Source organism: Acinonyx jubatus, chromosome D2 (assembly GCF_027475565.1).
Source record: "Acinonyx jubatus isolate Ajub_Pintada_27869175 chromosome D2, VMU_Ajub_asm_v1.0, whole genome shotgun sequence".
Classification (NCBI taxonomy): domain Eukaryota; kingdom Metazoa; phylum Chordata; class Mammalia; order Carnivora; family Felidae; genus Acinonyx; species Acinonyx jubatus.
In genome coordinates, this window is record NC_069393.1 from 64,758,468 (window position 1) to 64,786,280 (window position 27,813).

Here is a 27,813-nt window from a genome sequence, read left to right on the forward strand (position 1 = left end):
AAAAAAAAAAAATAGGACTACCCAATGATCCAGCAATTATACTACTAAGTATTTACCCAAAGAATATAAGAATCCTAATTCAAAGGGATACATGCACCCTGATGTTTATATCAACATAATCTACAATAGCCAAATTACGAAAACAGACCAACTGTCCATTGACTAAGGAATGGATAAAGAAGAGGCTATACATGGAATATTACTCGGCCATAAAGGAGAATGAAATATTCACATTTGCAATGACATGGATGAAACTAAATAGTATCATGCTAAGCAAAATAAGTCATTCAGAGAAAGACAAATACCTTGTGATTTCACTACTATGTGGAATTTAGCAAACAAAAATTGGGGCACCTGTGTGGCGCAGTCAGTTAAGCGTCCAACTCTTGATTTTGGCTCAGGTAATCATCTCATGGTTCATGAGACTGAGCCCCACATTGGGCTCTGTGCTGAGCCTGCTTGGGATTCTCTCTTTCTGCACCCCCACCCCAAAATAAACATCAAAAGAAACAAAAGAGCCAAGGGGGTAAAAAAAAGAAAGGCAAATCAAAAACAGACCCTGAACTATAGAGAACACACTGATGGTTACCAGAAGGGAAGTGGGTAGATGTGTTACACAGATGAAAAAAAAATTCTCAATATCTTAAGCACATTATCTATAAAATGGTAATAATAGTCACACTTGTTTTTTAGTGCTGTTGTGAATGAGAAGTAAAACATGTAAAGCTCTTAACAGAGCCTGAATTGGTAGAGCAAAATATAGATAGATGTTAATGGTCACTATCATGATCATCATTGATCATTCAAATTGGTTTCTTATCTCCCTGATAACTGACTTTTCTGGAGGAGAAGACCTTGATGCTTCAGGAAAGTAGCCCTAACATAGTCTTTCCTGACTGAGTTTCTTCAGCATAAGCAGGATGTTTTCAAAGATGAAGCCAATCTTTCCACTTTATTTAAATGGTTGAAACACAGCCCGGAGCATAAACTGAAGCACATTCTACATGGATTGGATAAGAAAGTAGCTAAATGCACTCAAGGTGACTTGGTGTGAAAACCTGACAAATATTAGTACTGAATTTTAACTGGTATCAGCACTCATAAACCCTCTGTCAGAAAATAAACTTATTGAAGAAACCAATCTGAAGGATTATTACTTAAGTTTGAGTTATATTTGAAATGATACTGGATTATGTTTACTAGTTCTCTTCAGGGTCTTGACATAATTAATTCTTGAGAGTACTGAAATCCAAATTTCCTGTTAAGAAGACCTTTTTTTAGACTCCATATTTAGCATACTTTAAAATAGCTCTTCCCGCATTAATGAAGATTATCTATGTGTGTCTTTTCTTAAAAAAAAAAAAAGCTGACTGCTATCCTACATAAATATTTATATCTAAGATTATCATGACATCTAACTGCAGCATCCCCTTTGGGTTTCCATATTTCATTGGAGAAGACTTGGTTATATCTCTTTTCTTCCCATTCGTTTTTGTGATTCATTGATCCCTATGCTCTAGTTCTCCTGCTTTAGCAGGCTCTAGAAGGCAATTAGAAAAAAAAGTCTGGAATGGATTTGTACTGAATTTGCTCCATAATTGACAATCTGTTTAGTAAATTTAGCTCCCTCTTTTTAATTTTAGTATATATATCAATCATATGGCCTCACTTACCTTAACCATCATAAGTGAGAGCACATGATATAAACAGGCTGATGAAGAGTATGCTATAACCATACCTTCCTGCAACACAGCATTCTGTTCAAAGATGACGTTAAAGTCATTTTGGGGAACTGACATAATAAACATAAATAATTTCACCCGAATGACACACTTAAACCAGAATCATTACTTTAAGGAGTCTAATCTCCAAGAATGCTATGGTTGCTATTGGATAAGGAGCCTCCCCTAGAAGGAAAATGGAAAACAGAGCCAAGAGATGCAAGAGACAAAGTCTGATGACATAATCTGAACTGTTGGACCTACTCATGCCTGAAGTTAAATCCACCTGTTGCTCACCCAATGCCGAATCTAGAAATGTGCCTTCTACTGCCACACATACATTCAATCAGGTGTCAACTATACCTCTGAAATGTCTCTTGACTCTCTAGTTTTGTCCTCTTTCTCATTTCTACTTATCAATTCAGGCTCCTTTTGCTTCTCACCTAGTTAATTCAATAGTTCCAAATTTCCAATCTTTTCTCCCTCTTCCAAATCCATTCTCCAAACTTTTATAAATCATCCTTCTGTATCACAAAGTGTGATTTAGTCATTGATGGTGCAGTGCTCCCCATTGCCCACTGCAGGGATTTTTTAAAGGTTGGGCCTTTTATTTGAGCTGTGGAGGGAGCAGACTCATTTTTTCTGCTGGATGTGAATCCAGGAGAAAATAGCCTTGGGCATGCCAGGCAGCCAATTTGTGGGTAAAGTGTTCCAGATATAGTTAACCCAGAGAAAATACTAAATGAGTTCACACTGAAAAGTGGAGAGGGAGAGAAAACAGACCCAGGAAACATCTTTTGAGCCCCATATCCAGCTGTTCACAAACTCATCCTGAATACTATGACAGGGTTGGTCTGAGAAGGGGCTGTGGATTCTGATTTTTAAAAGCATACAGGTAATTTTCACATAGGCGTTCTACAGATGACCCTTTAAAAACCATGACAGACTTTGCTGCCTGTGACTGACTACTGACTTGTAATTCACCATCCTGCCTCTTCTGTTAACTAAACATTTCATCTCACTGTTAGAGCCACATTAATCTGAATTGTGAAACTTCTGAACTAAACTCTACTACACAGTTTTACTGGGCCTGTATACCTGAATGTATGCCAGATACTTTGTGGAGTGTTTTAAAATGTTATCCTTGACACATCAGTTCTTGAAGAAGTGAGTTATATGTTATCTTACACAGGGAAGTGAATATAAATTTCTATCTCCTCTCTTTGAAATGATGACTTAAAATGCACTAACTTCATTTTAGGTACTAAATTTAAATCAACATCCAATGTTTTGTTTTTTAATTTCCTCTTTTAAATTTTTGGTGAATATTTGAATATTTTCATATTCAAAAATATTCAAGAACTCCTTGAAACTTAATCTTTCCTGTAATATGTGTGTTATACTTTAGCTAAAAGTAATACAATCTGACATCAAAGTGTTAATCAGAGAAAAAAAAGATGAAAAAATGCACTAAAAAAGCAGAATTGTACAACTAAAATGAGCTCTCCAGATATGAGCAGAAAGAAGATGAGAGTCAGTGAATGACAGACTGATTTAGAGATAGAACAATCTGTGGACTACATAAGTTTTCATATATGGAGGAAATAAGAAAAGTTTGGGAAAGAAAGTGGATAAGAGAAATATCTGTGTGAAAGCAAAATCTGTAGATAACAAGATCTGAGCTGTTACAGGAATGAAAGACCTAGGTTGAAAACCTAGGTTTTATCTCCCGTGAATTGTATTTTAACTTATACTTCTTGGATGAGCAGAAAATGTAGTTGGAGCAGAGGAATGACAACAGGCCAGGAGATATTCTGACCCCACCATCTTTCTTTTATTTATTTTCTCAATAAGCTATGTTAGTATTTTGTGCTTCTCTGACCCCCCACTTTCCCTATAGAATTGCACTCTGTTGTTCTCTGACCACCATATATAAGATAAGCAATTAATCTACTGTGAGTTCAAATATCAACTGTGTACTTGTTACTGAGCAAAGTATCACAGCCTTCTGAGACTTGGTTTCCTTACATGTAAAATAGATATGTTAAAAGCATCCTACTCACAAATTTATTTTGCAGATTAAATTAATGTTACTTAGTATGCAAACACGTGTAAAACCATGACTTCCTTGGATTAATCATTCTAATAATATTGACCATTTGTATGAATTGGACATCCTAATAAGCTTTTAACTCTTGATGCTTCAAGTTTCAGCCTATTATAGTGTCTCCAGGCAATAAAAATGCTCTACTTCCTCACCAGGTTAATTACCTTAGGAAATGTCTTTACTCATTCCTCCTTCCTTTTATTCTCTATTTAGCTATTTCTCCTAGATTTATCATGGCTATCTTTTTCCTGATGGTGAATTTGAAGGCAATTATTCATTATTCGGCCCAATATGCCTAGAGAGGAGTTTAGGTCTTAAAAGAATTGATTTTACTCATCTACATTCTGAAATTAATAAGTGTATTGCCACCTCCCAGGAACAACGGCCAAGAAAACAGTAGTGACAAAGACTTGCATTTGTGATGTTGCTGTGCTGCTTATACCATTTTGAAGAGATTTACTTGATTAAAGAATAGAGCTGCTGAGCTTAGGCAAAAGAGGAAAGTAGCTGTAAGAAGTCATTGAGACTTCAAGACGTGATTTCATATGTATTGGTTGCATGAATTTTTTCTGTTCTCTGTGAGGTGGGGTAAGAAAAATAAATAAACTGTTAGGAATGTTTCAAGCAAAGTCTTTCTCTAAACTTCTCTAGCCATCTCAAAACTGTTTTCTGCATGTGCCTGGGTGGCTCAGTCGGTTAACCTCCGACTTCAGCTCAGGTCATGATCTTATGGTTCATGAGGTCAAGCACCATGTGGGGCACTGTGCTGACAGCTTCAGGCCTGCAACCTGCTTCAGATTCTGTGTCTCCCTCTCTCTCTGCCCCTACCCCACTCATGTCCTGTCTCTCACTCTCTCTCTCAAAAATAAATAAACATTAAAAGAAATTAAAAAATAAAAACCCTTTGTTTTATGGAAAAAATGTAGCTTTTTAAAGAACTCTTTATTCCCATAAGGGCCCATTTCTTCACAGGCTTTTCATAACCTTCTTCTGTCTGGAATAATAGTTGTTCTTTGGATTGGCAAGGCTGACATTTTGATCACTTTATCTCATTCTTGGAACTCCCATTTTTGTTCCTCATTAGGGCAGGGGAAAATAGACCCCCAACTTCATACAGCAGCTAATCAGAATCTGACCCCAGAATTGAGGACAAGCTCTCCCTGTGGGATACCTCTGTGACTCAACCTAAGATAGGGAGCTCCTTGGAACTTGTTCTATTTTCTCAAGATATTTAACAATACATCACTGTAACAATGAAGAGGAAGCAAACTGAACTATTCTTAGTATCGAGGAGGATACATTTAGGGTTAGGGAATTTAGAATCAGTTTAGTTGCATCATTTTGTAATTTAGATTGATCCATTCTTCTCCATCATTCAATTTAAGCTGCAGTTTAACATAGATTTAAAATTACTTATTAAAATATACTTCTAAAAACACTTTGATTGGCCAGGAATTAGCTTTAAAGTGTTATGTCATTGCTTTCTTTTTGTTTATTCAAGCTCCATGCTTGGAAGACAAGATATAGATTAGCAATCATACTTCGCCCAATGCTTGGGCAAAGAGGGATGGTAACAGAACTTAAAGTCAATCAAGGATATCAAATGTCACAGAGTAATGTATGAATAAAGTACTATAGTTTTAAAATATTTAGCTTATTTGTTGCTGGTGTGGTATGAATAAGGCATACTAATGTTCAGTCTGCATCATCCCTCAGAAGATGTACTAGAGAGACCAGGGCTGAACTATGGCGCTAATCACTTCAACTTAGCTCTTTGCTCCTTTACTGTATAATAGTAAAGATGAAAAGAATGAGAAGGTTTATAGACAAAAGTCAGTGTTTTTGTTGTTCTTCCAGTATAAAGGCCCAAGTAAAGAGAAGGAAAAGGATTTCAATACTAGCGAGTTTAAAGATCCAAAGAATAACAACAGCCTCTTGTTTGAACCACTAACAAGTCATTAACAATTAAGTTTTTGGCACTGTGATAAGCACATTAAAATATCCAAAACTCCATTTTCAAAGAGTGTAAAATCGATAGGATAAGATAAGCTTATTGTGAAACAATTAGGATTTAGAAGAGGGTGCAATGACATTGAAGGTTGAGATTTTTAAAGGTATTTGGAAGGGGTTGCCTGCCAAAATTATGTTAAGTCAGGTAACTAAACTCATCTAAAGTGTGTGTGTGTGAAGTGTATGTATGTGAAGTGTGTGTATGTGTGTGTGTGTGTATTGTATTCTGATGAAAGATACATGTTAAAATGGCAAGTACTTAAGCTAAATGTAATGCCAACTCCCAGACATCAATACACCTTAATTCTAATTCTGAAGAGGCCTCTGGCCAAGGGTAATTACTGTGTTAATTGCTATTTAGTAAAGATGAGCATGCCCCGTACTTAGTACTAGGTCAATCTGGGTAAGGATAAGGATTCACAGATAGTTAACTATCCAACAAGAAAATCCTACACTTCCATTGTTCTGCACATTTGCCTAATGTGGGACACTTCACCGGGAATGCTTACCACCATCTATCAAAATACTTTTTAATCTTTCAATGGCTAATTAAAATTCTTCTTTCTCCAGAAAATTTTCTCAAGTGTTAGTACTCTCTGTTGTTCATTCACTTTTCTGTGGTCATCTTGCTTCCCAAAACTGAGTCACATACTTAGAGACAAGGGCCATTGTGTGGCACCGACAATGCTAAGTATTCATCAAACCATCTGATTTACCTCCTGGTTACTCATGAAGACTACAGTGGGGCACTGCTGACTAAGCGAGACAATATGACTGATTTTGGCCGGTGTAATATGGGCGGAAATGATCTATCATTTTCAAACTTGGCTTCAGGTGTCAAACCATGTCTTATTGTTCTGTCCATTCTCCTTTTGTCATAGCCATGGAATCTCTGTTGTTAGGATGACAGTGAAGGAGCTGGATTTAGTTAACAGAGAAGATGCCAGGATTCCTTAGTTAATAAATGGAGAAGTGATTCCCAGAAGAAACACCCAAGCAGCAACTTCCACACTGGATTTTGAATGAGTGAAAAATAAACTCCCATCATATAAACCTAGTGAAATTGGTTAGTTGTTGTATTTTATGGAAACGAGAATTACCCTGAATATTTATAAATCACAAGGCTTACGTTACATAGGTCTTACCCTAGACATCTGGGGCTCAATAAAGAGAATTTTAATGGAGATTAAAATAGTCATAAGAAACTTCATAAGAAGCATGAAACTTAAAATGGCATAAATAATTATGCCATTATGCTTCTGTATTGGAAGAATAGACATACTAGAGAGTATACATATTAACACAAGCATAGTAAAGAAACTTAAAAACATATTATTAAAAAAGTAATTAAAGAAAGTAGGTATTTTTAGACTACAGGCTGAAAGATTAGTGAAAGTCTAGAGAAGGGACACAGCATCTCTCTGTCTAGCTAGACCTAAGCCATTAATCAGGAATCACAGAAAATGATTTTTGGTTTGATATAAGCCTTTTTTAAAATTTCTTCCTGAAGGCAAAATTGACTAGGTCAAAGATGACCATATTACTCTAGTCCATAATGATTTTTCTTTTTTTTTTTAATATTTTTTTCAACGTTTATTTATTTTTGGGACAGAGAGAGACAGAGCATGAATGGGGGAGGGGCAGAGAGAGAGGGAGACACAGAATCGGAAACAGGCTCCAGGCTCTGAGCCATCAGCCCAGAGCCTGACGCGGGGCTCGAACTCCCGGACCGCGAGATCGTGACCTGGCTGGAGTCGGACGCTTAACCGACTGCGCCACCCAGGCGCCCCCATAATGATTTTTCTATATTGGAAGCATTCAAGCATTAGGTCAGCATTGAATTATCAGGATGTTTTAGAGGGATTTAGGTTGGACCAAATGCCACCACCACCACCATTTTAGAAGCTGGGCTGGGGAATGTAACAATATTGAACATAACTTTTATGAGGAAAAAAACACAGAAAAACTCTGCTACCATTTTTATCTTCAGCTCTCAGTTCCCCTTCAGCCTTGTCCTTGTCCTACAGAAGTTGTAACAGTCATTCATAGTAATGGCAGTAACCTGTCTTGGTACATAACTATGGAAGAGAAGAAACAATTCTGTCAGGAATCTGTAAATTACTGGTCTGAGAAATTCCAATGACCTACCTCCTGGGAGGAAAAACAGTATTATGCATGGATGTTAGTATGTACATACTACCCTTTGGAGTAACATTTTCTTCTTTTCAGTTCTAATTCCACGGTGGTGCCGAGAAGTCTAGTACTACAATATATACACACTTGCTAATGCCTTCTCTCTTGGTCACTCAAAGTCATTTGTGGATGAAGCTGAAAACTCTCTTTTTCTGCAGCTCCTCATTTGTAACCCACTCCAAATCCACCCATGCAATGACCGGTGCCCAGAAGTAAGCACTGTACCCTATTGTCTTTCATTACTACCTGGTTATTTTCTATTTATCATCACTTACAAATTCTGACAAAGGTGTTTGTATTGCACAGTTACACCTATATCTCAAGTCTCAAGACTGACCTTTCTCTTTGTTAGTGGGGAAGAAAATATCATAGTCTGAGAGAGCACTGGTCTCGATCGCTTTCATTCCTGTTCTTGAGTCCTTTTCCTACTTGACTATTGTCTCTGCTTACAAAGGACAGATCCATTTTCAAAAACCATAATGTTAGTCTATTTCACATCTTTTTCTTCTCTGCTGACTTCATTCATTTGTATTTATCTTGTTATTTACAACAAAAGAAACCTCTGACTCTTCTAGAGGTGGCATACTCTGAGGGAGTAATTCATTTTGCTTCTTTGGAGCTCAACTACATTAATGTTATATTGACACAGCATAGGTTTTATCTAAATATGTCAGCGTATAATCTTTTAACAACTCCCTGCTTCTTTCAGGTCTGACTAATCTCAGAATGAACTAAGGGTCATAAAAGGAAAATGTCAATCTTTCCACTTTGACTACTACAAAATATGTATCATTGAGAAAATATACTCCTTGATAATTTATAATTGTTTTTAAATATAATAAATTGAAAAAAAAGGCTAAGCAGAAGAGCAGCCAGGAGAACAATAAATTTATTATTTTTAAGTTATAACGACATTTATGTTGCTAACTGTCCCTCCTATTGCATTGTTAATTTAAACTAGCCTCTTTTGTTGACATGAGAGACTAGAGAAAGGCAATGGATTTGAATTTCAAGTTCTTTTTCATGAATCAAAAGAGAAAAAAAAAGTCTTTCTTTAGCTACTAATTACAGTTACATTTCACAGTATAACCATGAACAGAAATATTTCCACATATATATGTACATATATTTTTCCTACTGTGAACATCATCAGTCTTTTTATGATTTGCCTTAAAAGAGAGTATAGTGATGTCATCATTAGAGTGGGTGGGAATATCTGTTCCTTAATAGCTCTCTAACTTTGGGAACCCACTTAGCATTTCTAAATCTCAATTTCCACATCTATAAATTTAGAATAATACATTTGCTATGATGATTAAATGAGATTATACATGCTAAGTTTATTTGCAACTTATAACTCATGCATTTTGGGGTGCCTGGGTGTCTCAGTCCATTAGTCAAACTCTTGGTTTCAGCTCAGGTAATCATCTAAGGGTCCTGAGATCAAGCCCCGCTTGGGATTCTCTCTCTCCATCTCTGTCTGTGCCTCTCTTAAGTAAATAAAATAAAATAAAATAAAATAATAAAAGAAAAGAAAAGAAAAATTAAAAAAAATTAAAAAGAAACTCAGGAAATTGTGTCTTCCACCGGCACATAAGGGGAGCCATCAAAGAATGTTATTCAAGATGGTGCCATAATGAGAGCTTTGCTTTAGGAAAATTGATCTGGAAGTTAGTTCAAAGTTAAAATTAAGAGGAAGGTGTTGAGAGATAGGAAAATCATGCATCTCATGTGGGTTAAGTGGGGATGAAAGAACAGGTATAAATGTGAGAAAATGGTTAAGGTAAAACCATAGCAATTCATGACTGATGGAAAATGGAGACCTCAAAAGTTAAAATTCCTACTGGGAACACTGGAGTAGATACAATTAATAGAAAAAGTTTCAGTTAAAAAATTTAGGAAGTGCTCACTAGGTTGGCATTTAAAGAAGATAAGAAATGCAGGGAATTAATCAGAATGACCTAAGTAGGAGTACAAGATAATATCATTAAGCAAGATCCTACGAGTCCAGTGGAAAGAAGTCAAGCAAAATACAACCTAAAAGTATGTGTTCAGGAGGGCAATATACATCTCAAAAGGCAATTATTTATTTTTTTTTAATTTTTTTTTCAACGTTTATTTATTTTTGGGACAGAGAGACACAGAGCATGAACAGGGGAGGGGCAGAGAGAGAGGGAGACACAGAATCAGAAACAGGTTCCAGGCTCCGAGCCATCAGCCCAGAGCCCGACGCGGGGCTCGAACTCACGGACCGCGAGATCGTGACCTGGCTGAAGTCGGACGCTTAACCGACTGCGCCACCCAGGCGCCCCTCAAAAGGCAATTATTATATTATTATATTTATTCAATGTATATTCAATTATAGTCTCTACAGGGGATTTTGTGGAAATTCACAAATCAATTATAAAATGTTTAGAGAAGTACACAAACAACTCCATGAGCATTTTTAAAAAGAAAATTAGAGAAAATAAGACCAAACTTGGAGGACTGACATCAAAATGCCCATCGAGGTAAAATAACCAAGTGGGAAAAGAAATCCTTTCCACAAATCGTGCTGAAATAACTAGATATTCATATGGGAAAAAAAATAAACCTTGACCACTACCTCACGCCTTACACAAAAATTGATTTGAGGTGGATTATATGATGTGGGAAACAAAGGCAGAAGGAAATGTAGATAAAATTCAATTTCCTTATAACCTGCAGCCCATTGACAAATACTTGAAGCAGTCAGAGTTTGACATTCCGCCAGGAACTCCCTACCTACTCAGTGTTAATGCTTTACCAGAAAAAAACAACCTTAGCTTCACAATAGCTAGGCCTCCAGTATCCTAAGAGTCTTCTTTAGCATATGAAAATCCTTTTTGAAGCTTCCCCTTGGCTTTACCTCCTCCAACTCCCAAGTATATTATCATTCACTCCTCACAATACCTGGGCAGCTCTTTCTGTCCAAAGGTCCTGTCCCCATACTTTAATAAAATAACCTTATGTACTGAAGATATCTCGAGAATTTTTTCTTGGCCATCGGCTCTAGACCCCCACCACTACTCCAAAATTGCATCATTATAGACCTAAATTTAAAGGCTAAAACCATAAATCTTTTAAGAATAAACACAGCAGGGGGCACCTGGGTGGCTCAGTCGGTTGGGCCTCTGACTTCAGCTTGGGTCATGATCTCACAGTTGTGAGTTCAATCCCCACGATGGGCTCTGTGCTGACAGCTTGGAGCCGGGAGCCTGCTTTGGATTCTGTGTCTCCATCTCTGCCCCTCCCCTGCTCATGCCTCTGTCCCTCTCTCACTTTCTCTCAAAAGTAAATAAACACTAAAAAATAATAATAATAATAAAAGAATAAACACGGCAGACCATCTTCATTACTTGTTGGTAAAAAGTTCTTAAAAAGCCCACAGAAAGCAATACATAAAATAAAAATAGTTATCAAAAAAAGTGACCCTCAAAAAATTATTAACAAAATGAATATTTAAGAATTTAGAGGAAATTTTCAGAGAAAGGTGGTAGAAAAGTAAATTTGCAATTACAGTACATAGACTAAATGATAAAATAGTGGTATTCACGATGGTTGGGGTAGTATATAGGGAAAGATTGGATAAAATAGGCAGAGAGGGAAAGGTTAGGACCTGAAGTCCCTGGATGGGGAAAAACACATATTTTAGAATAATGCTGGGAGGGACTGACCACAGCAAACTCCCTGGGGAGTAAGATTCCTCTTAAGAATGTAACTGACACAACCTACTCCCCCTCAGGTTCCCCTCAGCAATTTAACAATCAAAATACTTAACTAAAAAAAGAAAACCATAAAACTTAACATTACCCAAGAGACAGTATGACCATTGTCTGACTCCTCACATGATGGAGATGAGCCAATCAGGAATGGACAACCTGGCATCTAGAGGTATCCAGCCAGTAAGGGTAGAACCTAAGAACGAACAAAATGAGAAGGAAAGGGGGCCAACCAAAACCCTGTAAAACAAAGTCCCTTGCCTGTAGTCCATAGGCATTCACTTTTGAATGCCCCCTCTCTGCAAAGAGAGCTTTCACACTATTCTTACTTTCTGAGTATATACTCCAATAAACTTTTGCCTGCTGCTAATTTTATTTTGTGTCCACCTCTTCATTCTTTGAAGTGACTTGACAAGGAACCCTGGATATTGAGGTGTAAAAAAAAATCCTGCAACAGTAGCACTTTCATTCAAATGGAACTCTGGCTTCAAATACCCAGGTGTCAGTGTCTGAGTTAAAGGATTTTCATTTAGCTCGGCATGGCTGAAGCTTAGTGTGTCAGTAGGCACGTTGTAAGAAATGAGACTGTATGGGCATGCAGAACTTGTTGACTTATAAATAAGTAAGACCTTCTGATGGGAGATGAGGATTTTTTTTAAGATTTTAAATAAGTGAGTCACGTGACTTTATTCGCATTTTAGAAACATCACTCTACAGCAATGTAAAGAGCTATACTGACTGAAGGGTATGAGACAGCAGGGAAATGATTTAGAGAGAATTTCAGTCATCTATGTAAGGCTTAATAAAGAGCCACACAAAGTTATTTACAGTATGAACAAAGAAAGGGAGGGGGTAGATATTAAAAGGAAATAGTATCAGTAGAAATTTTAGGATTCTGTTGGCCAGAGGTTATGGGAAGAGCCTAGAGTCACTTTTTTTTCAATGTTTGTTTATTTTGAAGGAGAGTGAGTGAATAGGAGAGAGGCAGAGAAAAAGGGAGACAGAATCTGAAACAGGCTCCGAGCTGTCAGCACAGAGCCTGACGCAGGGCTTGAACTCATGAGCTGTGAGATCATGACCTGAGCTGAAGTCGGACACTTAACCAATTGAGCCACCCAGGCACTCCTAGAGTCACTTTCTGAGCAGATAATACTGTTGTTAACTAAGAATCATTTTAGAGAGGTAAAAGCATAGTTAGGGTACAGCCAGGATAAATTGTCTCAAGGTGAAAGCAAGCACATAATTAAAATGGAAGCCTGTGGTATTTAAGTTGGTGTGAATAAATTCAACAATGGCCAGGGGAGACACAGGGACTACTGGTCAATGTGGCTGAGAGAGAAGATCCAGTAGAAATCAGGAAGTAGAAATGGTAAAGGGCAAGAAATTTATTGAAGACATTTCTTTCTTTTTTTTTTCTTTTAATGAAAAAAGAAGAGAGGAGGGAAAAAGAACATGGGAAATAAGCTGTCTCTCTCCCCTTTACCACACTACACTACACTACTATATAATAAAATAGCTAATCTCTTGCTATTATTTTATTCTAAATATTGAATTTGAAAGTACTTAGATTAGTTAAGTTTCATGGGTCAAGGCTTGAAACAATTATTTTATATCTACACCACATTCTTAACTCAGTCATCATTTTACCAGAGTACTCTCTTAGTCAAAAGGAGAGCAGAAAAGAGTATATTTCCTCTAAAACTTTCAAGGACGCCAGTCTTTTAATATAAGCTAAGTTCATTCATCTAGTGACATCACCATCTGTCTTTTAGTAATTTTTCTGTTCAATTCAGAAGACAAATATTCACCCATGTATGTACAAGTAATGATTGAGCACAGAATCAAATGCTCAATTGGGTAGAAGAGATTCTCCTTCCATGGAAACTCTCCTGAGTCCTAAATTATGTGTATAATTTTGATAAGAAATCCTAATAAGTATTCCAAATAAGGAAATGGACATTTTCATAGTCTGATTAATAGAGTCCAAATTAATTCACTAATTTAGATTCTACAGATCAATTATCAACAGTGATGATTAAGAGCTGTCTAAAGGATAAGCCATAGGAAATGACAAAGTAAAAACCTTCACTATGAAAAATGCCAACACTACTTGTCCCTTATGAGCCACAGTCTATAAAGTCAGGATCAACTTTCTTACATACCAACTGAACACCTAACAATTTCCCCACAATTTCCACTTTCTCCTTCAAGTCACTATAAAATTTTCTTCTCAAATGAGACATCCATTTCTACAAAATGTTAAATTTGCCAATAGATTTAAGTGCAAAGCAAAAGCTCTTCTAATTTGTAATCGAATTAATTGTGTTTACTAAGCAAATAAAATTTATGGGCTTTATTTCAAGCATTTTATAAAATTAAGCAACTCATCCTGGGAAAACAAACAATGAAAAATACAGTTTCAGTAAATTCTTGATTGAGTGATTTGCAAATTCACTTATATGTTGTAAAAAATAAAGCTTTGTTAGACTAAGATGAAAATATAATTAGCAATCACTTCATAAAGTATGACAATGTTCATGCATTAGAAACAAATTAAAGTTTCTTTTAGGAAATAATGTTTTCTTAATGGACTTCACCTTGATATTTGACATCTTTCATAAGCAGGAAAGAATTGTTGACGAAAAAGCACAAAGCTGTGTTATCCTAAGATTTGCACTACTCTAAGAAAAATGTGCTTGCCTTTGAATATTTGCTCTCACTGTTTCCCTCGACCACACATTGATGATAGCATAAAGCATAGGGAATTTCACACACTTCCAGTAGGCAGGCTCCCACAATTTTTATCTTGGTTTTTTTTTGGTTAATATTTCATTTATGGAAAGAACAAGAGATAATGAAAATAATCAAGTAGCCCCCCAAAATAAATACATAAATCAAGTAGCCTGAATTAATGAGATTACCTTCCATTCTAAGTTTCATGATGGTAGTAAAGAAAGCAAGTGATATACTAAGTGAGATGGCAAAAATCCCTCCAGCAGAGGCAGATACTATGTCTCTGTTCACAGTGGCCATGAAATGAGTCTGAAACTAAGTAAGAATCAATCACAGTCATTTTGAAGTTTTAGGTACTTTATTCTTTCTCTTGGGAGAAATATTTTTAAAGATCCCTATTATTATTAGAAAAGAATCAACTGGCAAACCAAGTTAAAGTGCCAAATTCTGTTTGTCTCTTCTGTGCTAAACACTGAGATAGCTATTTTGTACATTTTATATCAAGGACTCACCATCATCTTGTGTAGAGTTACCATTATTATTCCCCAATAATAAAGGGGAAGAAACCTCAACAGATATCAATTTTCCTACTATATATAATATATAAATGTCAAAAACATGACCTAGAATTCATGGTTTTAAGAGACTCCCTATTTTATTTTATTTTTTAATTTTTTTTTAACGTTTATTTTTAAGACAGAGAGAGACAGAGCATGAATGGGGGAGGGTCAGAGAGAGGGAGACACAGAATCTGAAACAGGCTCCAGGCTCTGAGCTGTCAGCACAGAGCCCGACGCGGGGCTCAAACTCACAGACTGCGAGATCATGACCTGAGCCGAAGTCGGACGCTTAACCGACTGAGCCACCCAGGCGCCCCGAGACTCCCTATTTTAATTATAAATCAGTTTTAACCTTGAGATTGAATAGTCCCATACTCAACTCTTCTCATTTCTTCCTCCCTCCTTACTCATTGCTTCAATTAATTCTTATTTTTTTAAGAATCTACCTCAACAATGGTATTTTAAGCTCCATTAACTGCCCCTCTGCCTTCCTTATGCCACTTCTAACTGCTTACTGCTCACTGGCCTTCTATATCACAAACAGATGCCCAAACACATCAAATTAGTTGTTTACCAATTAGCTGTGCTTTTCTCATACCCTTCTGATGCTCCAAATTTCTTGCTTCCAAATCAGACAAACTCCTACTTATTCTTCAGGATGTTGCTCAACTATCTTCTCTATGAAGACTCACAAATATCATGCTTATGGAAATGCTCCTTTTTCTCCTTTTCTGTGTTTTTACTGCACTGGATATATAGCTCTCTGGTGGCAAGTGTCAAATAGAATACTTTGTTTATTCTTGTTTGGAAATTGGTCAGTAGATCACAGAAGAGAAATTGATCACAGAGCAGGATTTAGAGACAGTAATCATTGCGAACTATTCTGCCACTAGAAACTAAATGTTTCTATTACAAGACTTGAATCTTTGTAGATATTTAGAAGGCACTGATGGATAGAGATGGAGGGTTTTCCTAGTTAATCTCTAATTACAACAGCCTTATTTACCCTCTCACTTCACCATTTTCCCAGTGAGCAGTGAGGCCAACAATTGAAACCAAATAATGAATCTTCATAGCCCGCAGAAGTGAAGACCTAAAACCATCCAGGCAAAGGGAAAGGGGGGAATTTTTATGGATATTTTATGTTTTTAATTTTCCCTGTACTAGTTTAACAGCCTGCCTCAGGATAGCTGGTGAGAGGCATGCTGTGTCCCTTTAACAAAGCCAAACTGAAACTTAAGAAGCTGTTGAAATAGACACTGAACCGCACATGACTGCTAAGTATCTACTAATTGAAAAAAAAATAGTTAATTCAGTAATATTGAGTATGGGAGCCCTAATAGATGAGACCACAACATTAATATTATGAGGTGCTGTTCAGTCTTCCCAGTTTCAAAAACAGATCAAATTGAGCTTACAATTGTCAAAATAGTGAGCATAATCACCCCTTCTCTAATAGGTCTTATATAACGGAAGCCCAATTTGTAAAGTCCCTTTTTTAGATTATATTGTACTGTACTGATTACTTTAACCAAGAGTACAAGACCATGGGTAAAATTGTGTAAAACAAATTACATGACACATTTTAAATGTAATTTTAATTTATTACTCATTGGGTGAGAGTGGTCATGCACATTTGAGATCTTTTAAGGAAATATGTACTATTACTATGGGGAAATTAGTCAAGACTATAGTTCTGGGTGAAGGTAGGATATATCTGTTTTATGTTTGTTAACACTCCTAAGAGTATACAAAGTATTTTGTTAATATTCAATTTAAATTTTGTGATCCTTAGATATAATAATAATGTGAACTGTAATACTGATTAAGCCATTAAATATTGCCATTTGGTGCATTTCAGCATAATTTCAAGTTAATTCAGAACCTAGGTTGCAGACAATATGTATTTGTAATTATCTAATTACTCTGTTTTTATGGTTTTTTATTAAATTTTTTAAGGTTTATTTATTTCTTAGAGAAAGAGAGAGAGAGAGAGAGAGAGAGAGACAGAGACAGAGACAGAGTGTGAGTGAGGGAGGGGCAGAGATAGAGAGTTAGACACAGGATCTGAAGCAGGCTCCAGGCTCCAAGCTATCATCACAGAGCCTGTTGCAGGACTTAAATTCACAAACCATGAGACCATGACCTGAGCTGAAGTTGGGTCGGATGCTCAACCAACAGAGTTACCAAGGTGCCCCTTTATGATTGTTTTCTTAAAGTTCTAGTTAGTGAAGAAACTAGCTTAGAGCCTATAAAATGTTCTAATTACTCTTGAAAAAATTCAAACATTAAATAACTTGGAGATGTCCTTTAATAAATTTACAGTGTGTTTGTGGAACACGGACACATATGTTAAACAACACTGACTTTTACAAAGCAAGGATTGGCAAGTTCTAAATAAGTCAATATAAATTGAACACATAAAGAAGCCACTTAATTTTTTAATGTTATCTTTGAAAATACATTTTATTGCCTTTTTATTCTACTCAAAGTTGTAAAGATCTTCAAGGAGACTTCTTATAAAACAACCTGTATCAGAGACACATGTATCAATGATAATTCATTGCCACTCCTATTTTATTTGTTCAGTATGTGATCATTAAAATCAAACTCTTGTTAAAATAAAGTTCTACCATTCTTCATCCTAGACTGCGTCTCACTTTCAGGTAAGAGATTCATGAAAAAAATGTCACCATACTTAGTGACACCTTGGAATGTAATGTGTTATGTAATGTAAGCATACAACAATTAAATGGGAGTCAACCCTGTAATATCAATGGATATTCATGAACTCATAAGCCAAGGTAATGAAGGGACTATTACTATAATGAATAGCACATATTAGGGTATAATTACCAAAGCAGGAGCTTAGACCTTGATGGGTTTTTAATGAAGGGTAGGATGCTTTTATAATATAGAATTATTTATCTCAAAAGCTCATTAGCAATCCCATTCCCTAGTGTAACAAAATTTACCCAAGGAAGAAATGTGGTAGGTCTAGTTAAAATTTATTTCCCAGAGTATAAATCGGAGGATTTATAATTTTTCTATAAATTGCTCTAGTATTCTTAACCAATATTTTTCCCGATGATAATTTGCCATTTTCTTATGGGGCCCTAAAAGGTTAACATTTACTCAGTCCTCAAAAGATAGGGGGAGTCAGAATAACAGTAATAATACTTAAGGCAATTTGTTATGTTTCTGTGTTTAGCTAAACAATTAACTAGATGTGGTCTATTGTCCCGAGGATTTCAGAAAAGTCATCAGGTAGACTAAGAGAACTCTGGGCCTCTTGATTTTGACTTGGTGCCCCAAATAATCAAAGTGATACTGGAACTCAAAATTTCATATTTCAGGAAATACTTACAAAATAGTGGAATAAGAACCTGTGAAAAATCTGATGCTCCATAAAATCAATAAGAACTTAGGTCAAAATCTCTGAAATGATATTTTTGAGAATTATGAAAATTAATATATGCTTGTAAGAATCTGAGTAGCATTTATTTTTTTAATAAAAGGCTAAATTCGACTGAAAACAACAAATTTGTTGTATATGAATTGGCCCCATTCCCAATCATGTCTTTTCAGTTTTGCTGTAGCCTTAAAAAAAAGCAGACTTAAAAATATGAAAACTGTGAGGAGGTTAAGAAGATAAGAAGATGGTGGCAGAATAGGAGGACACTAGACTCAGTATATCCTGTGAATACAACTGGGTATCAAATCACCAAAAATACCCTAGAAATTGACGTGAAGACTGGCAGAATAAACTCCACAACTCAAAGTAGAGAAGAGGCCACATCGAAGAAGGTAGAAAACACAGAGACATGGTTGAGGAGAGAAACAGATTGTGGTCACTGAAGTGGAGAGGGAGCTACAGTTGCTAGAAACAGACTGGTACACAGGAGAGCAAAAAAAAAAAAAAAAAATGGGGAAAAGGAGTCCCTATAGCAATTGGTTTGGAAAGCAAGAGGGGCCAAACTTTGTGACTTCTGGCAACCAGTGGGGTTTAAAGCCTAGAGTTTTAAAGGTCAACAGGCTTGGCTGCAATAGAGCCCAGAGAACATTATGCTATTGTGGAGACAGAGAGAGGAGCACACAGGAGATCACACAAGGAAAACACTTCCCCAAAGCCATTGACTGGGTGAAAAAGAGGGGCAGATTTTTTGAATTTTTACAACCACTGGGTTCCAAGAATGGAGTTTTAGAAATCCACTGAATGGCAGGTGTGGAGCCCACTGAGTGCTGCATTGCTCCTGTGGAGAAGTAAGGCAGACAGCCCAGGGAGAAGAAGGCATGATCTGAGGATCCCCTGGGATGCAGTGGGAGAGATGCCCCCTTCTTGGAGCATATCTGAGAGAGGTGGCATTTCCTGTCCAGGGACAAAGGAGCTAGTGGGTGCTATTTGTCTCTCCCACTCCTCAGCACAAAGTAACTTCAGTAAGCAACACAGAACTAACAGTGGTGGTATAAAATGCTTATACCAAGCCTCACCCCCCTGCCCTCTGCAGGTGCTCCGTTCCTTGGGCAAGCGCGCCTGAGAACCAGCACAGTGGGCCCCTCCCCCAGAAGACCAGCACAAACCTCCTCCAAACGCACCATATCACTGACTATACACTTCTGCAGAGCTTCAGCTGTAGTAAAGATAGGATCTGGCCTCTTACACAAGCCGACCAGAGCACACTTAGTTAAAACTCACCACATTCTCGCCAGGGTCCAATCACTCCCCGCTGTAGGCGAGGAGAAATTCTGCAGAGGACTGACCTGAGATTAAGAGTCACCAAAACATAGCAGCAGAGTGCATATAGCATACATGAGACACATTTACTGAAGTGCCAGGCCCTGGACAGTATATGACCTCTTCTTTATAAAGCCATTACTCTCAGGAGCAAGAAACATAGTAGGCTTTCCTAACACAAAGAAGAAGACAGAATTCTCGACAAAATGCCACAACAGAGAAATTAATCCCAAACAAAAGAACACGAAAAGGTCATGGCCAGAGATCTAATTGAAACATATGTAAGGATTATACTTGAACCAGAATTTAAAACAACAATCATAAAGGTACTATCTGGGCTTGAGAAAAGCATAGAAGACACCGGAGAGTCCCTTACCAAAGAGATAAAAGACCTAAAAGCTAGTCAGACTGAAATAAAAAAAAAAATGCTATAAATGAGATGCAAAACTTACTGGGAGTAAAGACTGCAAGGATGGAAGAAATAGAGGATCAAATAAATGATACAGAAGATATATTTATGGAAAATAATGAGGCTGAAAAGAGGGGAAAATATTGGATCACATAGACTTAGAGAACTAAGTAGCTCCATAAAGTGTAATAACATTCATATCATAGGAGTTACAGAAGAAGAGAGAGCAAAGGGGGCACAAGGTTTATTTGGAGAAGTTATATCCAGAAGGCACAGAGAACTCCATCAAAATCAACAAAATCAGGCCAACAACTAGACATATCATAGTTAAATTTGTAAAATATAGAGATAAAGAAAAAAATCCTAAAGCAAGAGAAAAGAAATCCCTAACTTACAAAAGAAAACAAATAAAGTTATCAGCAGATCTCTCCACAGAAACTTGGCTGGCAAGAAGGGTGTGGCATGATATACTCAATGTGCTGAATGGGAAAAATGTGCCACCAAGAGTATCTAGCAAGACTGTCGTTAGAATAGAAGGAAAGATAGAGTTTCCAAGACAAACACAAGTTAAAGAAGTTCCTGACCACTAATCCAGCTCTGCAAGAAATATTAAAGTACTCTTTGAGTGGGAAAGAAGTACCAAAAGTGACACAAAGTAAAAAGGAACAGAGAAAATCTCCAGAAACAACAAACTAACAGGTAACACGATGGCACTAAACTCTTATCTATCAGTAATCACTCTGAATGCAAATGGAATAAATGCTCCAACCAAAAGACATTGGGTACTAGAATGGATGAAAATAATAATAATAGTAAGACTCATCTATATGCTACAAGAGACTCTTTTTGGACCTAAAGACATCAGCAGATTGACAGTGAGGGAATGGAGAACAATTTATCATGCTAATGGACATCCAAAGAGAGCTGGAGTAGCCATACTTATATCAGACTAGATTTTAAACCAAAGACTGTAACAACAGAAGCACACTATATCATAATAAATGGGTCTATCCACCAAGAAGATCTAACGATTGTAAATATTTATGCCCCAACTTGAAAACACCCAAATATATAAATCAATTAATAACAAACATAACAAACATAAAGGAACTTATTGATAATAATAACAGTAGGGGATGTTAACATCCCACTTATATCAATGTAGAGATCACCTAAGCAGAAAATCAACAAGGAAACAATGGTTTTGAAGGAGATACTGGGCCAGATGGACTTAAAAGACATATTCAGAATGTTTCAACATAAAGCAAAAGAATACACATTCTTTTCAAGTGCACATAGGATATTCTCCAAAATAGATCACATACTGGGTCACAAATCAGGCCTCAAATGTACAAAAAGACTGAAATAATACAATGCATGTCTTCAGACCACAATGCTATGAAACTTGAAGTCAACTATAAAAAAAAAATCTGGCAGGACCACAAATACATGGTGGTTAAAGAACATTCTACTACAGAATGAATGGTTCAATCAGGAAATTAAAGAAGAAATTAAAAAAAAAAACATGGAAACAAATGATAAAGAAAACACAATGGTCCAAAACCTTTGGGATGCAACCAAAGTGTTGATAAGAGGGAAGTAGATAGCAACACAAGCCTTTATGAAGAAACAAGAAAATTCTCAAATATACAAACTAACCTTACACCTAAAGGAACTAGAAAAAGAACAAATGAAGCCTAAACCCAGTAGAAGAAGGGAAGTAATAAAGATTAGAGCAGAAATAAATGATATGGAAGTGCACAAAGAAAAAAAAATAACAGTAAAACAGATCCATGAAACCAGGAAATGGTTCTTTGAAATAAAACTGATAAACCCCTAGCTGGACTTATCAAAAAGAAAAAAGACTGAGATAAATAAAATCATGAAGGAAAGAGGAAAGATCACAACCAACACCAAAGAAATACAATAATTATAAGAGAATACTATGAAAAATAATATGCCATCAAATTGGGAAATATGGGAGAAATGGATAAATTCCTTGAAACATAAACTATCAAAACTGAAACAGAAAGAAACAGAAAACTTGAACAGACCATTAACCAGTGAATAAATTGAATGAGTAATCAAAAATCTTCTAACAAACAAAAGTCCAGGACCAAATGGCTTCCCAGTGGAATTCTACCAAACATTCAAAGGAGAGTTAATACTTACTATTCTCAAACTGTTCCAAAAACTAGAAATGGAAGTAAAAAGGCCAAATTCATTCTATTAGGCCAGCATTACCTCAATCCTAAAACCAAATACTGCACTAAAAAAGAGCGTTACAAGCCAATACCCCTGATCAACGTGGATGCAAAAGTCCTTAACAAAATACTAGTATATAAAATCCAGCAGTACATTAAAAGAATCATTCACCGTGATCAATTAAGATTTATTCATGGGCTGCAAGGGAGGTTCAATATTCACAAATCAATCAACATGATACACCACATTAATAAAAGGATAAGAACATTATGATACTCTCAATAGATACAGAAAAGCATTTGACAAAGTACAGCATCCATTCTTGATAAAAAGTCTCAACAAACTAGGGATAGAGGGAACATATCTCAACATCATAAAGTCCATATACACAAGATCCACAGCTAATAACATCCTCAATGGGGAAAAACTTAGAGCTTTTCCTCTATGGTCAGGAAAAAGACAGGGATATCCACTCTCACCACTGTTATTTAACACAGTACTACAAGTCCTAGCCTCAGCAATCATGCAACCAAAAGAAATAAAAGGAATCCGAATCAGCAAGATAGAAGTCAAACTTTCACTATTCACAGATGACATGATACTCTATGTAGAAACCTGAAAGACTCCACCAAACAATTGCTATAACTGAAACACAAATTCAATAAAGTTTCAGGATACACAATCAATGTACAGAAATCAGTTGCATTTCTATACACCAATAATGAAGTAGCAGAAAGAGAAATAAAGGAATTGATTCCATTTACAATGTACCCAAAACCATAAAACACCTAGGAATAAACCTAACCCCAAACTACATATTTACCCAAAGGATACAAAGATATTGATTCAAAGGGACACACACCCCCCGATGTTTATAGCAGCATTAACAATATAGAAAAAGTCCAATTGTCCATAGACTGATGAATGGATAAAGAGGTTGTGGAGTATATATGCAATGGAATATTACTCAGCCATAAAAAATGAAATCTTGCCACTTGCAACAATATGGATGGAGCTAGAAAGTAAAATGCTAAGCAAAATAAGTCAGAGAAAGACAAATACCATATAATTTCACTCATATTTTTATGAGTTTTATGGAATTTAGAAAACAAAACAGATGAATGTGGAGAGAAAAGAAGCATACCATCAAGCAGACTCTTAACTGTAGAGAACAAACTGAGGTTTACTGATGGGGAGGTCAGTGGGGGGATTGGTTTAATAGGTGATGGGTATTAAGGAGGGCGTTTGATGTGATGAGCACTGCATGTTCCATCTAAGTGATGAATCACAAAATTCTACTGAATGTAGTATTACTCTTTATGTTAACCAACTGGAATTTAACAACTTAAAAAAATTTAAAAAAAATAAAAAAGAAAAGTATAAACACTTGCTTAAAAAGCAGTGTCTAATACGCAGGTAAGGATTTGGTTTTATTCAAAATGAGAAACAGCCAGCTATACTTCCACAAAAAGGCAAAAGCAGTTAATGGTAGAGTATAGAATGCATACCTATTAACACCTGTGTAATCTTTGGGAAATTATATATACTCTTTGAGCCTCAATTTCCCTATTGTTAAATGAAAACTATCATAGCACTTACTTATTTAAGATGTTGAGAAAGATTATTATTTTCAAGCATGTAAATGTTTAAATCAAAATAAATTGTCAATAAGTGCTCACTCTTACTATTATTTCAGTTTGGGGAGGACTGTAATCCAACTTCCCTGGATAGAGAAATGATATATATTGCTCTTCTACATTGTTGCTTATCCTTAAAATCATAAGCAAAGTGTGGGATAGCTATATCTCTTCTATGCAGTCTTAAAAAGCCCATGTAAATAAGAGGTCAAATATAAAAATAAAAGGACTTACTCCTATGTAAACAAAAGCAAGCAGATAAATATATCTTTCAAATAGACACACACACACACACACACATACACACACACACACAGAATACACTAAAAAATCATTCACCCTGATCAAGTGGGATTTATTCCTGGGTTGCAATAATTTACAAATTATAGTTCCTCATAGTTCAATAATTTACAAATCAATCAACTTGATATATCTCATCAATAAAAGAAAGGATAAGAGCCATATAATCATTTTAATAGATGCAGAAAAAGCATTTGACAAAATACAACATCCATTCATGATAAAAAAAAAAAAACCCTGAACAAAGTAGGTTTAGGGGAAACATACCTCAACATAATAAAGGCCAAGTATGAAAAACTCACAGCTAATATCTCCTTAATGGGGAAAAACTGAGAGCTTTCCCTTAATGTCAGGAACAAGACAAGAATGTCCACTTTCACTGCTTTTATTCAACATAGTACTAGAAGTCCTAACCATACTAATCAGATAACAAAAAAGAAATAAAATGCATCCAAATTAGTAAGAAAGAAGTAAAATTTCACTATTTGCAGATGACATGATACTATATATATGTGTATGTGTATGTATGTATATATATACATATATATATAGGAAACCCAAAAAATTCCACCAAAAAACTGCAAGAACTGAAAAATGAATTCAGTCAAGTGACAAGATGCAAAATTGACATACAGAACTCTGTTGCACTTATATACACCAATAATGAAGTAGCAGAAAGAGAAATTAAGAAAATAATCCCATTTACAATCGTACCAAATATAAGAAGATACCTAGGAATAAACCTAACCAAAGAACAAGATGATTGTACTCTGCAAACTACAAAACACTGAAGAAATAAATTGAAGATGGTGCAAAGAAATGGAAAGACATTCCATGCTCATAGATTGAAAGAACAAATATTGTTAAAATGCCTGTACTACCCAAGGCAGTCAAGAACCCACTATTATATGGTCAATTAATCTTCAGCAAAGCAGAAAAGAATATCAAATGAGGAAAAGTTCTCTTTTACAACTGGTGTTGGGAGAATTGAAAGCTACATGCAAAATGAATGAAATCGGACCACTTTCTTACACCACAGACAAAAATCTATTCAAAATGGATTAAGGACTTAAATGTGAGACTTAAAACTATAAAAATCCTAGAAGAGAACACAGGCAGTAACTTCTTTGACATTGGCTGTAGGAACTTCTTTCAAGATATGTCTCCTGAAATAAGGGAAACAAAAGCAAACATAAACTATACTACATCAAAAAAAAAAAGTTCTGCACAGTGAAGGAAATAATCAAAAATATTAAAACTCAACCTATGGGATGGGAGAAGATATTTGCAAATGACATATCTGATCAAAGGTTAGTATCCAAAAAATATAAAGAACTTCTAAAACTCAACACTAGAAAACCAAATAATGCAATTAAAAATGGACGTAAGACATGAAAAGATATTTCTCCAAAGAAAACATACAAATGACCAACACGCACATGAAAAGACTCTCAACATCACTTACCATCAGGGTAATGCAAATCAAAACTACAATGACATATTACCTCACATCTGTCAAAATGGCTAAAATCAACAACACAAGAAACAACAGGTATTGGTGAGGGTGTATAGGAAAAGGAACCCTCTTGCACTGAAAGAGCTCCATTCATAAGATTTTTCATTATTTGACATTGCTCAGAGCTCACTCAGTGAAAAAAGGCCTATAGCCAGAATTGTAATTAAAAAAAAAAAAAAGATTGAATTTTAACATCATAGCTGCTTTACATGGTGATATAAGTTGGGCCAAATAATTGATTTGTCAAAAAACTTGAAGATATGGGAAATCAGATGTTAATAGGATATTTTAAAAGCTTCTCCACGTTTCTTGCAATCTTGAAGGCCACATGCATGGGTTGAGGTATGCACATAACTGGGATAAACTGAGAAAGCCCTATCTCTCATTTCTTTCTGAGTTGAGGCTCTGCACAAGCAGGGGGTTAAGGCTAAGACAGCATTATAAATTGCTGGAGCAGTGAAGGCATGTCCTGACATTGCACACAAGCACTTGAGAAACGTTAGAAGAATTCCTGTTTAAGTAATTCAAGGGATTTTCTTTCCAACAATTAGCTGACTACTAAGGATACTGATCAGAGGCTTAAGCAATAACACACAGAAGGAAATACATACTTTAGGTCACTAATCCATGAAATACCCCAAGCAAAAAATTAGCAAAAATAGAAGCAAAAGAAGCAACAGCCAATTCTGAAGGGGGAGGGTCTGATAGCCACTATTGCCACATTATATAACTTAAAATGTCCAGTTTCAAAAGAAAATTACAAGACATGTAAATAAACAGAAAAGTGTAATGACAACACAGCAGGGATAAAAGAAGTCAATAGAAACTGTGGCTGAGGAAACCCAGATAATGGACTTTAAATTAGAAAAAAAAGGCTTTGAATTGGCTATTATAAATATATTTAAAGAACTAAAGTAAATCATGTCTATGTACATAATATATTTGAACCAAGTCTTACAAAATAGACAAGGTAAATAAAAAGAAATTGTTTTTAAAGGAAGAAAATAGAAATTTTGGATTTTATAATACAATAACTAAAATTAAAAATTCACCATTAGGAATCTATGGCAGCTTTGATTTGGTACAAGAAAAGAAATAAGGTTGAAGACAAGTCAGTTGAGATCACGCAGTCCAAGGAATAGAGTGAGAAAAATGAAAACAGCCTCAAATACCTGTGCAAAGACATCAAGTATACCAACATAGTCAATGGGAGCCCTAGGAGAGGAGAGACACAATGGGAAAGAAGAATATTTGGATAAATAATGAGTAAAAATTTCTGAACTTTGATAAAAAAAAACATTAGTCCACATCTTCAACAAGTTTAGCAAACTACAAGTAGGATAAACTCAAGGAGATCCACATGTACATACATTATAAACAAACTGTACAAAGACAAAGTAAGAATATTGAAAGCAAGTGACAAAAGAAAACATAGGTAAATTGAACTTGACCAAACTTAAAAAGTTTGTGTATCCACCCACAAAATGGGAGAAAATATTTACAATCATGTATTTGATAAGGGACTTAAATTCAAAATATATAGAAAAGCCTTACAATTCATAATTAACAAAACAATGAATTTAACAATAGACAAAATAGCTAGTCATTCCTCCAAATAAGATATACAAATAATCAGTAGTCACATAAAAGATGCTCAACATTGTTAAGCATTAAGAAAATATAAATGAAAATCATAATAATAAAATATTTCACACTCACTAGGATGATAAAATTAAAAATACCAATAATAACAAGTACTGCCAGAATATGGATTAGTTAAAACCCTCATAAAAAATGCATAAATAAATACGTGCATACATACATACACACATATGCCTCATACATTGCTGGTGGGATTCTAAAATAGCGCAACCACTTTGGAACACTCTTTAACAGTACCTCAAAATGTTATGTGCAGAGTTTGCATTTTTTAATACAATTTATTGT